Source organism: Staurois parvus, unplaced genomic scaffold (genome assembly GCF_062004578.1).
Source record: "Staurois parvus isolate SC_StPar_1 unplaced genomic scaffold, SC_StPar_1.0 ptg000090l, whole genome shotgun sequence".
Classification (NCBI taxonomy): domain Eukaryota; kingdom Metazoa; phylum Chordata; class Amphibia; order Anura; family Ranidae; genus Staurois; species Staurois parvus.
Genome location: NW_028317886.1, coordinates 18441201 through 18454441, shown reverse-complemented (window position 1 = coordinate 18454441; position 13241 = coordinate 18441201). Strand labels below are relative to the sequence as shown.

Here is a 13241-nt window from a genome sequence, read left to right as displayed (position 1 = left end):
TGGTACTTCTTGTACAGATAAGAGGATCAGAAAGTGCTGAAAAGTGCAACAGCCAGACAACCAGCATTAATTAATAACCCTTGATAAATAATAAGATTTCGGCTTTAATTGTTTATTTTTGTCAGGCTATTGAAAGATGCATCTGTCTGGCTTATATTCTCTGTTTATGATGGTTTTATTGCTTTGGGCGCTATGTTTAAAAACTGTTACACTGATTAGGACTAAGATTTAGTGCTTGATATAGCAAAAATATTGACTTTAGTGTAATGTAAAATATAAGGCACAAGCTAGGGATAGAAATTGCTAAAGAAGGAAATGAAGAGCACCTATGGGGGTAGAGGTATGGGAACTGCCACTGATGACTTGAGGGGCACCAGTGAGGGTAGAAGTATGGAAACTGCCAATGGTTTAGGGTAGATACTTCACTGACTGTATACTTGTTCCAGGTTATTGATCCACTAGGTACCAAAGCTGGATCAGGATCCCAGCCACAGAACGTGTAGCTTTGCAAACAATTTAGGAGTGGCATTTTCACAGTTTTTTTTTTTTCTTCACCAGTTCCCTTTAAGGTTCAGCAGTACTCTGTTGAGGTACTGAAATGGTGTCCAGGTGACATTTCCAAACATAGATTTAATTACCAGTTCTTCCGGTGTTTTGACATCATTAACAAAAGTGACCAGCAGAGATCTGTGATATTTTACTTACAGGGACCCTGCTGAAAAGAGGAAATTATATTAGTATATGTGAGATAGAGCTGATTAAAGAACCTGAGATTAAATCATTGTGAAGACTGACATGTTCTTCTTTACCTTTACCTTAAATTTTGTCAATGCCAGAGCTAAATACTGTTCATCAGTTTTGCATGTTCTCCTTGTGTTTGTATGCTTTGACTCCACTTTTTCCCTTAATCTGTCAGTAAACTAGTACCCAATTGTCTTCCAACCAAACTACCCTTATAGTGGGCGTATAGTGATGACTCTGGTAGGTACATTGAATGAACTATGGTGAACGTTCGTTTGTTCTTTGCAAAGTTTATCAGTGCAATTGAAATAAGTACAATAAAATAAACACACTATGTATGTTCCGTAGGCTGAAACAGGGGTCTCCAAACTATAGGCTTTTAGATTTTTTTCTGACCCGTAGCTAGGGCCGGTGGTGTATTCTTCATATGCACTGATTGAGGATTAAGGTTAGCAGAGGCTGCCTATGATTTCTGCTTCTGATGTAAGGGTTGACTCTGATGGGAATGATGATGTAAAGGGTACTTTGATGGGGACCCTGATGTATGGGGACACTCTGAGGAGGACCCCAATGTAACGGCAATCCACTGAGAGCCTGAGCCAGCCCCTCTCTCCCCTTCCACAGCCCAACACTTCAATAAGCGTGGGGGGTGCGACAGAGCAGAGAGCCAGAGACTGACAGTCACTGGCTCTCTACTCACGGACCTCTGAGAACTAAGCGATCAGTGGTCTTTGATCGCTCAGTTATCAGTCTTAGAGCCGGTGGGGGACCAATGCTGCATATACCTAGGTAAGTAGGATTTCTATTAAAAAAACCCAAAAAACATACTTCTCTTTTTAAAAAGTTATATATGACCATAAAGTTTGCCTGAACAGATACCAAAAAATCTGTGACTGTTGGCTAACATACCCAGAAATGTGTTCTCCCTGACCTACTTACCTATTGAATGCTATAGGTGAAGCACTGTTATATCTGATTGTATGGTCTCTGAACTGTCCATTGGTTGTTTAACATTTCTTTCCTTTTCTGGCACACAGGTGCAACATGTATAGACATAAAAGATCTGAATACTACAATTGTCTGTATTGTAATATTTTATTATAGCTGTATTCAGTATGAAGCTTTGGTAATATCTCAAGGTTATTGCAGTTGAACACTTTTTCATGACCTGTAAATGGTATTTCTTGTTTCAATGACCTTATAAAACATAAAAGAAGATGGAATTTCTGGTGAGTTCTAAGTGGCATGTGGAAGGAAGCTCTAGGGAAAGGGAAACATATGTCAGAAATCATGTGAAAAGTAATGGAGCAGATTCAAGCAAATGGGGAACTGAGCAAGGTAGCAGCTTTGCCCCCTATTCCTTCAACTGATACTGATAAGTATTGCAATGGGCACAGAGAAGCCACCTTATTTGCATTGCCTGTACTGCTATGGCCTCTCCCCATCAGACACTAACTACCCACAAGCACATCTTCCTTTGTCAATTGACAAGACAGATGCACTGCTTTGGCCAATGGAGCTATCCTACTGATTTACAGAAGGAGCTGGAAAGCTGAAGCCAGGTCCCGTGGCTCTCCTGCCAAGGCTACCTTGTGGTTGATTCGGCTCTGCAAACATTTGATGTGTTGACAGCTCCCACATTCAATTGCTCTGTTTGTTTCGTCCTATTTTTATTGCTAACTATAAGCAGGGATGCCTGCCAATTCTTATTGTACATTCTATTTCATGGAAATCTCTGTGATTAAGATGAAAGGGCACAGAAATCTATTAAAGTGTATTGTTGTGTTGATATGACGTAGAACAGAAGAAAATGTATTCAAGTGTCCTTTAGGGCAGACATAGCCTATGCAATTATGCATAGTTTCCTTCCTTTATTTTATACTTCTGTAAATGTGTTACCCAGTGATATAGGTGGGACTGTATAGTACTGAAAGCTCCCATTTGCATGTGTTTACACAGAGCCACATGTTGCTATGCAATCTTTGCAGAGCTATGTAATTATGTGAGAAGTCAGGTTTGTGCGCTCCTGCCTCAAAAATGAGTATTTGTTGTTTGCAGCCATCTAGTAATGTTGTTCTAGAGCCCAGAGAAAGCAGGACAGGCATTTGTTTTATGTCTCAGACCACGGATAACCCACAAATACAATCCAATGAATACAAGCTAGACTTGTAGAATAGGATATACAGTATCTAACTTGTCGGGCATGCTATAGGTTAAAGCCTACTAGAACACATTCAAACACTCATTTTTCCATATAAAATGATTTGTGTAATACTTCCATCCACCAGTCGGTTCATGTTTAAAGTGTATCTACAGACAAAACCTTTTTTTTTGCTTTGAGTAGAATTAGAACTCCTGCCAGGTTTTATTGCGGTCAGGAGCTCCCTTTGGGAGATACCTTCACTCCTCTCTGGTTGTCCCCAGGGCAGTTTCTCTAAGGGTTCATGTACACGGGGCGTTTAGAAAACTGTTCTGAATGATGGAAACTGACTGCTGGAAAACGTAGGTTAAAAAACGTCAGTTTAGCCGCGTTTGCATACTGCGTTTATGTGCGTTTATGTGTGTTTGCGTTTAGAAGCGGTTTTAAAAGATAGCTTCAGGAAATCTTCACAAATGCCCAGAATGCACTGAAAAATAGTAAAAAATTAACTATTTCAGACATTTGGAGAGGAATAGAGAGAGCAGAAGCAGAGAGAGCGGTATGTACCACCCAAAACGCACTCTCCGCTCCTCACAAGACCTCCTTCTCTCTAGTTCACTGATCTCCTCCTCCCATGCCCACCTCCAGGACTTCTCCAGGGCATCACCCATCCTCTGGAACTCCCTACCCCAATCCATAAGACTATCACCTACTCTCCTCTCCTTTAGGCGCACCCTGAAAACCCACCTCTTCAGGGAAGCCTACCCCGCCCTCACCTAATTGCCGATCTCCTCCACTCTTCCTACCACTCCATCCCCCACAGCTTTTCCTCCCGTACCACTATCCCCTCCCTCCTAGATTGTAAGCTCCAAGGAGCAGGGCCCTCGAACCCCTCGTGTATCGCATTGTATTTTTATTATACTGTCTCATGTATTGTCTCTCATTGTAATGTACAGCACTGAGCAAACTGTTGGCGATATATAAATACTGTATAATTATAATAATAATAATGTGTTGAGATGACCTGTCTTTTCTGGTTGTATTCACTATGGATCCCATCATGAGCATAATGCGGCACGTTCTACCATTTTTTTCCTTCACACGAAACCTGGAACTGACTGCGCTGGTGTACTAGGTCCATTTGAATACTTGGAAAATGCTTTGCATGTATTTCTGATGATGAAAAAAGTCTCTGGACAGCATCTGGACATGGAACAGTTAAAAAACACTTCTAAACGCAAACGCTTATAAACGCGGTTAACCACGTTTACAAGTGTTTACAAGCATTTGGCGTTTGAAACGCCAGTAAAATCTACTCCTGAACGCACGTTTGGTGTTTTTAAAAAAACGACTGTAAACTCAACTGCCTGTAAACAACTGTAAACAGCTATGTGTACATGGACACATAGGAAAACATTAGGGAGATTTTAGGGGCTGCTGAAAAAAAAGTTGAACAGCTCCTGAACGTCAGTTTAGGAGCTGCAGTGTACATGAGCCCTAATAAGAACATAGACAAAAGTAAAAAAAAAAAGTTTGTTAAAGTGGTTGTAAAGTCTCATTTTTTTATGTTATACTTACCTGCTCTGTGCTAAGGTATTGCAAAGAGCAGCCCCAAACCTCATCTTCTGGGGTCCTCTACCGATGCTTTCAGCTCTGCCCCTTCTCTATGTGCCACCATAGGAAGGCACTTCTTATTATTATACAGGATTTATATAACACCAACAGTTTGCGCAGCGCTTTACAACATGAGGGCAGACAGTACAACTACAATACAATTTAACACAGGAAGGATCAGAGGCCCTGCTTGTTAGAACTTACAATCTAAGACGGTGGCACACGTGCAGGCACGCTGCGGAGACACACACTGCCAGGCTTGGCCCTGTCCACTGCTCCCTCCTTACAGGATGTGACTGACAGCAGTAGGAGCCAATGGCTACTGAGTAATCACCGTCTGGGATCCGGTGATTGACAACTGAGGCTGCGAAAGTTGGCGCGGGTAGGGCAAAAACGTATATATACGCGATTTTGCGCACCAGTGTGGCCCTGTATTAGTATTTCTGCTACAGGGCGGACGGGATAACCGCTTGATAACAGAATGTCAGCTAAAACAGGCCTTGTTTTCTGCTACATTTCTGAAACATAACGGTAATACGTGTTTATATTTTCCGTGGCCTATAGCACTCCATTAACATGAACTTATATTTAGTGCTAAACTTAAAGCAGTATTAAACCCAAAAGCAAACATTTATTATATTGCAGCTTACCAATTTTTAGACACAGTACCAGGGGCGGACTGACAACTCATGGGGCCCCCGGGCAATAGGGGATCATGGGGCCCCTGTGTCCTTGCTCAAACTCAAAAAAGCCTATGAAAAATGTACTAGGGGCATCTCATGGGGCCCCCTACTGACCCCGGGCCCTCGGGCAGTGCCCGAGTTTCCAAATGGTCAGTCCGCCCCTGTGCAGTACTGAAACAAGGTCATCTAGTGCCCAGGGCAAAGATGCCAAACGGCACCCCCCCACAAAATGTATGAACATTATGTGTCTCACATGATATCACAGCGCCCAGGGCTGTCCCTTCTGCCCACCCCTTGTCCCGGCCTACTTATATGTGATCATTTTCTTTTTCTTACTTCTATTTTCATCTGGTGATCCAGCCAGCTGTTTCTCAAAAGAACTAGCTCTCTGCAGAATATCACTTTACAGGAATGAGACAAACCATTTGCCACTAGCAAATGATCAGCTTTTATGTATTCATGTAAAGCCTTAATCCCAAAAGGAAAAAAAAAACTGTTTCCTGTAAATGCTTATAAAGAGTAAGTTGGGGTTTTGGCTTTAATTTATTATATTCAAATCTGCTAGTACACTTAACCCCCCCCCCCCCCCCAGACTGACAATGCTGCTTTCTGCTGTGCCTCTTGTGCTCATTCCTCCAGAGTGATGTCTCACTAATACAGAAGGTGTGTTAGTGGCCAGATCACTAGATGAAAAAAGAGAGGAAAAAGCCAAAGAAAGGAAAACGAATACAGCCACCACATTTAGTGATTGGTAAGCTGCAATATATTACATTTTTGCTTTTGGGTTTAATACTGCTTTAACTGGTTTGAACTTCTTGCTCTTCCTACTGCTTTTAAAACAGCTCTACCTACATTTGAATGCAGTTGTTGGATGGAATTTTAATTTGATAAGTGCAACCACGAACATTACTATTGATGTATAATATTGCACTTTAGTGCACAGAATATCACATTTATTCACGGACTCTATTTCTTACTGATTTTCTAGTTTTTTTAAATATGCAAGTTTTATATACATTTATATGCTGCCCTTGACTGATCCACTTAATATATTTATTGTGTGTTTTTAGCGCTGCACTTCTGTATACATACAGCTCTGCCTACATGCTTTCCGACTTAATTACTTACCTAGGGATTCTCAAAGGATAATAGTGATGTGGGAAGCAGGAGGCTTTATAGGTATAGGACCTTTTTATGACGGAACCCTATAGTTTTTTTTTTGTTTCCAATACCAGATTCTCCAGAACGTTTATTTTACTAGAACTTTTATTTTAAATCTTACTATTCTGTAATAATTGCAGAACAAAGATGCTGCAATGCGTCTTACAAAGTTTTTTCTTTGAGATGTTACAATTGAGTGTTTAGTGTTAGTAATTTTTTATGTAAAAAAAAAAAGTACATATCCCATTCGTTGTAGTGCGCTCATGCAGTGTGGCTGGGAGGGATCCATGTCAGATTGCTGCGCCCCTTGAGATGATTCATTTGTAGAACAAGTCAATCGTCTAACCTTTATTCCGTTGAGTGAGTTTGATGCTTTGTATCTCTTCATCATAGTAATGATTTTTTCCCGTCTGCTGTTTGCTGACTTATAGTTGCCTGGGGATTTGTGTGTCTCTAGAACTATATCAAGCAAACATATATAAAAAGCTATTGTCCTTTCACAATGCAGAGACTTGCGTTAGGAGTGTTCAATGGAGGCACCTTATATTTCTCAAAGGCATTATGATTTGCTCGGCAAGTTGAACTCTACAATACAAATGACAATCTAATTCTGCACTCTGACATAGGTATAGCATATAGAAATGTATTATGTCAGTCTTAAACTAAGTTTACACTTGTGGCAAACCTTGCTGCCCCTCTGAAAAGTGATCCATGATGGATTGCTTTTCAGGGGGATTTGACAGGCGGTGAGCAAGCGTTATGTCACCTCACTTCCTGTTTTAAAGCCCACACCAACATGTTGCAACTGCATGCACTGCAAGCCCTATTCACTACTGCCCACTAAACGCATCAGTGGGTGTCATTTTTGCTGCACCTGCATCATGTGTTAAACCCCGTCTGGCTGCCTTTGCTATTTATGGGGGGGAGAGCAGTCAAGGGATGGTAAACCTATGGCTCAGCCACCTGTTTTAACTGTCCCCCCAACTGTAAGTGTAAATGAGCCCTTGCTGTTGTAAACTTACGTCGGCGGGGGCTGCATCAGCAGACTCAGTCACATACAGGGACGGACTGACAACTCATGGGGCCCCCGGGCAATAGGGGATCATGGGGCCCCTGTGTCCTTCCTCACTCAAAGCACACCCAAAAAAGCCTATAAAAGGTACCAGGGGAATTTCATGGGGCCCCCTACTGACCCTGGGCCCTCGGGCAGTGCCCGAGTACTCGAATGGTCAGTCTGCCCCTGGTCACATATATACATATATATATATATATATATATATACACACACACGTGTCTGGCTTCTTCAAGGTCTGTGGGTGCCCTGTTGATCCGCGCTGTGATTGGACACAGAGCAATTTTGTCAACAGGATTCAGCTAATGATTTTGGCTGAAACCTAATAATCCGCTGTGTCAAATCACAGACAAGAGTCCTGTGTTGATCAACACACAGGACTCTATTTAAGCAGAAGAAACATCTTGCTGTTTCTTCTCCCTGAACAGCAGGGAGAAAAAACAGCAAGATCTGAAAGTAAAAGCAGCACATATTACACACATTACACATTGTTAGGTACACAATTAACCCCTTGATTGCCCCCTAGATGTTAACCCCTTCTCAGCCAGTGTCATTAGTACAGTGACAGTGTATAGTGTTAGCACTGATCACTGTATTAGTGTCACTATTGATGTCAGTGTCAGTCAGTTAGTGTCCCTCTCAGCCAGCGTCAGGTAGCACCAGATTTCCTGCTACACTATCACAGTCCCACTATAAGTCGCTGATCACTGCCATTACCATTACAGCATCATAGCTGCATAAATTCCAGTATGTATACCATCGTTTGTAGACATAACTTTCGGACAAATCAATTAATATACACTTATTGGGGTTTTTTTTTTTTTTATGAAAAACATATAGCATTTTGACCTAAATTTATGAAGATTTTTTTTTATTTTTTTTTATTGGCTACATTTTATAAAAGAAAGTAGAAAATATTGTTTTTTCCAAATTTTTTTTTCTTTTATACAATAAATTATAAACAAAACAGCGGTGGAATAAGTTTTGGACAGAGGGAGGGATTAGAACACTTATTAGGTTTATATACCCATCTGTTCCCCTGTTAGGGAAATTCACTCTCTTTTTGCCCTGTTTCCCATTATCTTTGAAAGTTACAGGAAAAGAAAATCCCAAATTTTGGGTTGTCCCCAGAAAAGTAATTGGGGAGGAGAAATCTTCCAATGGGGACACTGGTTCTGAAAACCTGGGGGTCCCTAAGGGGTTCTCAAAATTTTCTCTCACCTGTTTTGGATATGGGACAGGAAGTGAAGATAAATCTCCCAATGGAACACAAATGGCAAAAAAACTGACATGGGTTATAAACCCCCAAAAACGTTTTGCCTTTAGTTCTACTTTTAGTAATGTCCCTTGTGCTGATTTTTTTTTCTTTGCTTGAATTTTTCCATCCATATAAAGTATCCCTGCAGTTTTAATAAAATTTGTAATTAAGAATATGGAGGACGCTTTTGCTGACTGAAAAGAATTTTGGCTTCAAGACTTTCAGAGATATTGACAGGATGCAAATCATGAAAATCGGAGCTTCTTGTCTAGTTCCAGCTCATTGACTTAGAACAGGGGTCTCCAGACTTTCTTACCAAAGGGCTGGTTTACTGTCCTTCAGACTTTAGGGGGGCCAAACTGTGGCCAGTGAAAGTAGAAAATATCTTGGTGCTAGTGGGAGTAAATAGTGTCCCATATTTGGTATTAGGGGGAGGAATAGTGCCCAATGTTGGTTTCAGTGAGAGGAATAGTGCCCCATCATTGCTGTCAGTGGGAGGTATTGTGCCTCATCATTGGTGTCAGTGGAATAGTGTCCCATCATGGGTGTCTGTGGGAAGAATAGTGCCCCAGCATTGGTGTCAGTGGGAGGAATAGAAATTCTGAAGGACCCTCTGCACACTGGTATATACCCTTTCAAGCAAACTATGCAACAAATAGGGATATTTGGTTCACACATATTGCAATACATGTTTAAGCTGGCCAACTGCGTCAAAGTAATCCCTCTATGGCCAGTCCTACTCTGCCCTGCCTACGCAAGTGCTACTGTGGACACAATGCTAGCATAGGGGAAAAGACACAATGGGGAGAGCTACAAGGTTCAGGTCTGGCTACTGACCCAACAATACAACAAACAAGAGATCCCTGTGCTCAAATCCATACAGCTAGTGCATGCATTTATCCATCAGGTGCTAAAGGGGTGTAACCACATTAACTCTAGAAATTCTGTGGGAGGAATAGAGCCCCAGCATTGGTGTCAGTGGGAGGACTAGTGCTCCATCATTGCCATCAGTGGGAGGATTAGCACCCCAACATTGCCGTCAGTGGGAGGACTAGTGCCCCAGCATTGGTGTCAGTAGGAGGATTAGCACCCCATTGTTGCCATCAGTGGGAGGACTAGTGCCCCAGCATTGGTGTCAGTGGGAGGAATAGTGCCCCAGCATTGGTGTCAGTGGGAGGAATAGTGCCCTATCCTTGCCGTCAGTGGAAGGGATAGTGCCGCATACTTGCCGTCAGTGGGAAGAATAGTGCCCCAATCCTTGCCGTCAGTGGGAAGAATAATGCCCCATCCTTGCAGTCAGTGGGAGAAATAGTGCCCCATCTTTGCTGTCAGTGGGAGGAATAGTGCCCCATCCTTGCTGTCAGTGGGAGGAATAGTGCCCCAGCATTGGTGTCAGTGGGAAAATAGTGCTTTTCATCAGAGGGAAGAACAGTGCCCAAAGGGCTGGATAAATATAAGAAAAGAGCCGCATCTGGCCCTAGGGCCACAGTTTGGAGACCACTGACTTAGAAACTACAACAGCAATTAGCAATTGAAGCTCAGCATGACAGACAGGGAACTAGTATTTTCAGAAATGGGCTCAGCAATATGGTTGCCTCTAGACCAGAGGTCTCCAAACTATGGCCCTCTGGGTGTTGAGGAAGTGCAAGTCCCATGAAGCCTTGCAAGATTTTGATAGCAAAAGGCAAGACTCCCAGAGGCAGAGGCACAATGGGACTTGTAGTACTTCAACAGCTGGAGGGCCATAGTTTAGAGACGCCTGCTCTAGACTTTCTCAGTGTTTCCAGCACACACTTTACTGTAAAATCTGTTTTCTTTGTTTCCTCAAGGTGGCACTGTTGGTAGTTGAAAATGTTGAGTATACGGTTGATTTTAAGGAGTCTGACCTTTTTCTAATAAGATGTAGAATGATGTGTATAAACACAAATCTGCAGGTTAGGTACAGCATTTTACTTGCATAAAAAGTGTAGTTAGCTGCTTTTACTGTCCATTTCACTGAATATGTGTACAACATGTATATTTTAGGAGCTTAAACTGATGAAACTTTATCTACATTGACACTATGGTCTGTTGAGGCTTGGCATAGTTAGCAGCAAATTTATAGGGATGCTTTGATGCTGAGCTAGTAAAAGTCAGCACTACAAGCTGTGCACACAGCCACATTACTGTCTGAAGGAATCAGTAAACACTGTATATGGTCTGGAAGAAAAGTTTGTTAAATAAAATATCCTGCACTTCTTTTCAGTTTAATGCCGCCTAGGTCACCTATCACACCACTGAGATTTAAAATCATGCAATCTGTGTGCAATTTCAGCACGATTTCAGGTGCAATTTCTACTGATGAAGATTTTCAACCATTTTTTGCAATTTGCAGTGCGATTTCCATTATATTCTATGTATGTAAAATCGCAACAAAACTGCAGAAAAAGTAATGCAAGAACTACTTTAGAAATCATGCTGCAGCAAATTGCACATGTTAAGACACTGACATTCACATTCATTAGATGCGATTTCAATTCCCAAATCGCACCTGAAATCGCACTGGTATGACCGGGCACTAATAGATAATAAAATTGTAAATGTCCAAAATATCCTAAATTGATTCAAGTACAGCAGGGTAGAAAAATTGTTTTTTTTTATTACTGTTGCTATTTTCTAAAAAGCATGGACAATTACAGGGATTTAAAAAAAAAGAACTTCCCTTATACATTAGGTAGCCATTGGCAAGTATGAGTCTGTCTTTGACACTATGACAGCAGAAGGCTACTAAAGATTTTTTGTTTTTTTACAAGAAAAACCTTTACATTCTCTCCTTGGTCATCTTAGTCAAACTATAAATGCCACTCCACACTAATGCCCCATTAGTGGTGGTGCTCTAGATCATTGCTTCTCATCTATTGAAAGCCCTGCTCAGAAAATCTTGCCATGTGCCTCAGTTTCCATTGCCAATAGATGTCAGAGCCATAGAAGTGCTTGGGGAAATCTCTGACATCTCAAAAGCACATGTATAAGGTCTAGCAAGCTACTCATCCAAAGGCTTTCCACTGTAAGAAATCATTAATTTATACTTGAAGTGGTATTAAACCCAAAAGCAAACATTTATTAAAGCGGAGTTCCACTCAAAAGTGGAAGCTCCGCTTATTTGCCTTCTCCCCCCCTCCACTGCCATATTTGGCACCTTTTGGAGGGGGAGCGGATACTTGTTTCTGACAGATACCCGTTCCCACTTCCGGCTCAGTTCGTTGCCAGAAGTTCAGCCCCCTCCTTCCTCGTGCAGTCTCCTGGGGACTTTCACAGGTCCCAGGAGACTGCCGGACCAATTAGGAGGCGCAGCGCGACTCGCACATGCGCAGTGGGCACCAGGCTGTGAAGCCGCAAGTTGTCAGTCTGGTGCCCACAGTTGAGATGCCGGCGCCGTGGAGGGGAGAAGAGAAGGTACCGCGCGAGTGAGAACATTGCTGGACCCTGGGACAGGTAAGCGTGTTTATTAGAAGTCAGCAGCTACAGTTTTTGTAGCTGCTGACTTTTAATAAACACAAAAACAGCTGGAACTCCGCTTTGCATTGCAGCTTACCAATTCTTGGATGCGATGGCTGCTTTAGTTTTTTTTTAAGGCTTTCCTTCTTCAAGTTTAATCTGGTGATCCTGCCAGTAAGTCTGTTGCTTTTCAGAAGAACAAGCTCTCTTGCAGATGTATCAGTTACAGGGATGAGACAAACCATCCAACACTGACAGGGTGCTTACAATGACCAGTTTTAATTATTTATGTTAAACCTTTATCCCAAAAGGAAAAACACTGTTGGTGTAACTGTTTACAGAGTATTAGCTGGAGTTTGGCTTCAATTTGTTAGTGTATTTAAATCTACGAGTACCTGTACCACTCCCCGCCACCCAGATTATCAATGCCGCTGTCTGCTGTTCCCCCTGTCCTCCTTCATCCTCATTCTTCATGGGGGCATGCTAATAAGGGAGGTGTGTTACTTGAGATCACCAGCTAAATACAGAGGGAAAATGCCTTAAGAAAAGAAAACTAATGCAGCCACCACATCCAACGATTGGCATGCTGCAATGTATTAGAGTTTGACATTTGAAGAAAATGTGAACAGAACATTTAATATTCCTGGTATGTGCCTGCTGTACCATGTACTTGCATGAAAAAGTATCCTGTTCTCTTTGTATTGCTTCCTTTGTGTGAAATCCCTGCCAGCCCCTCTGCTTTCCTATTAAACACTGACTAGTCTAGGCAGGAGAACACAGCTTGATTAGTTCTCTAGCTGTGCTGGAAACTCTGTGTGCACTCCTTCAATGATCAGACCTCTGCTCACAAGCACCACCCCCACCCATGAATAGCCATTCACTGGGAAGATCAGTGTCCTGCTGTGTCTCCTCCCTGAGCTCCTTATGCAGCTGAGAACAGAGGGAATGTGATCACTTATAAAAAGGGGAAAAAATATATTTATAATGTATTTTTATATCTATACACAAATGTTTTGCCTTTCATTTCTATTTTAACCAGTTTCACGCTGCCCTATAGCAGAAATACTGCTACAGGGAGGCACACGTGCGCAAAAT

The 13241-nt window shown here is 42.0% G+C and overlaps 1 protein-coding gene across 3 annotated transcripts in view; it reads left to right on the top strand.

Annotated features, from left to right (window-relative positions):
* The window catches only part of FHIP1A (FHF complex subunit HOOK interacting protein 1A), a 310572-nt gene that overhangs the window by 176017 nt on the left and 121314 nt on the right, over positions 1 to 13241 (top strand). The window lies entirely within an intron of this gene.